The sequence below is a fragment of the Pteropus vampyrus genome, unplaced genomic scaffold, assembly GCF_000151845.1.
Source record: "Pteropus vampyrus isolate Shadow unplaced genomic scaffold, Pvam_2.0 Scaffold219, whole genome shotgun sequence".
Classification (NCBI taxonomy): Eukaryota; Metazoa; Chordata; class Mammalia; order Chiroptera; family Pteropodidae; genus Pteropus; species Pteropus vampyrus.
The window spans coordinates 2,218,683-2,220,827 of NW_011889000.1; the positions used below are offsets into that span (position 1 = coordinate 2,218,683).

At 44.2% G+C, this 2,145-nt stretch overlaps 1 pseudogene; it reads right to left on the reverse strand.

Annotated features, from left to right (window-relative positions):
* Positions 1-1,619: 1,619 nt before the first annotated feature.
* Positions 1,620-1,738, reverse strand: LOC111747375 (annotated as a pseudogene).
* Positions 1,739-2,145: the final 407 nt, after the last annotated feature.

Sequence of the window (2,145 nt, forward strand, 5' to 3'; positions counted from 1 at the left end):
TGCACTTCCACGAGGCCTACGACAAGCCATGCTTAATGCAGCGTGAGCTTCGATTATCGTTTTACAGGGCTGGAGGCACAGGCGACCTGGTTTGCTGGCCCGTGGGGAATTCCTGAACCACCACCACTCTCTGCCACGCTACGGACTGTAATCAACTGTACTGCCTGTGAAACTGCTCCTGGCCTCTCGGAGATGGGCCACTTCAGGTGAGCGCAACCTACTGAGTGAGCCAGGAACGGAGAGCTGAATACAGCCTGTCTCCACTTTGGAGGACTCAGAGTCTGGCAGGAGAGATGGGAGTGAGCAGACAGTACAACAATGCATGGTTGAGAGGTAAGCTCGAGATGCTGAGGGGCACAGAGATGGGGCGATCAACTCCTGATGGAGTTATCAGAAATAACTTCTTGGGAGAGAGATGTCTCGTGAGCCTAAATCTAGAAGACCAATAATAGCCACCTTTCATTAAACACCTACTATGTACCAGACATTTCAAACACATTATCTTGATTGAACCATAAGACGATCCTACAAAATAGCTGTTGCTATTCCTATTATATAGAATGGGAAACACTCCAAGAGATGTTAATCTGCCTAAAGTCACAGAGGTGAAGAGTGAAGAGATGGTAGTCAAACTCCTGGGTGTCCCATAATTAAGAAAAAATGAAGTTGGTTCGAACAGACCCATAGATGGCCCAGATGTTGAAATTAGTAGACAAGGACATGAAAGACGGTATTATAAATATTTTCAAGGACTTAAATGAAAGGATGACCTGATTGAGTAAACAGATGACAAATCTCAGCAGAGAAATGGAAAGAAAAAAACCATATGAATGTTTTAGAACAGAAAAATACAACATGAAGCGAAACATTTTTTTCATAAGCTTATTAGCTGTTTGTCTTGGATTGTCCTTTTGTTAAGGCTGTATATTAGAACCCCCACAACAACCAATAAAAAGAATGGAAAGAAGTATAGCTAAAAATGCGATAGAGGAAATAAAATACCAGAAAAAAAGTGAATTAATGCAAGAGAAAGCATTTCAGAGAAACAGAAAAGCAAAAAAGTGGAGACAAATAGAAGAAAAATAGCCAGACTGTAGGCCTACACCCCACCATAACGGTAATTATACTAAATGTAAGTGGATTGAACACTCCGATTAAAAAGCAGAGATTGTTAGACTGGATAAAACAGCAAGGCTCCATTGCACGATGCCCACACACGACACCTTTTAACTACGAAGATATAGAAAGATTAAACGTAAGAGGATGGAAAAAGTGTACATTGCATATGCTGACCAGAGCAAAGCTGATACGTGATTGCATTGATATTAGACAAAGTAGACTTCAGAACAAAGCCTATCGTTGGGGAGAAGGAGGGACACTTCACAAGGATAAAGGGCTCTAGTCAACGGAAAGACATAACGATCGTTACTGTGTCCACACGTAATAACTTCGAAATGCACGAAGCAAAAGGTGACAGGACTGAGTGAAGTGTACACAGCCACAATGTCAGGGTTGGCGATTTTTTTCTTTTTTTTTTTTTTTAGGCGACGCAAACCTTGGTCGACCTCACAGACTGCAAGGACCTTGTTAGCTTACAATTCCTTATTTTTTATTTTTCACTCCTCCAGCAGCTGGTCTTCCTTGGTGGTCTCCCACCCAAGTACTAACCAGGCCCGACCCTGCTTAGCTTCCGAGATTCAACGGGATCGAGTTTGTTCAGGGCGGCATGGCCATAGGCAAGGTTGGCGATTTTAATGCTTCTTTCTCAGTAATTGAGATCACAACTTGCCCCTTCCCACAGCCAGAGACCAGAAGGGGGAACCGAGAATGGTCCTTTGTCTCATGTTCTTTCCATTCCCATGATGCCCTCGGGTCCCTGGGCACATAGCACTCACTTCTCTTCAAAGCTCTAACAATAACTCCCAGTGGTTATCGGGTAGGGACTTATTATTAAGATGTTATGGGCAGAAGCCCAGAAACATTAAGTAACCAACACCACAGCACACAGGGTATGCATATTGGAGCCCCCACAGCCACCTCCTTTCCATCCTCAGGCTGAGCCCCAAGTCCCTCCCCCAGGGATCGGACCAGAACCCTGCTGACACTGCAGAGGCTAATGGCCTGGCTTGTCTTCCTCTTCATCTT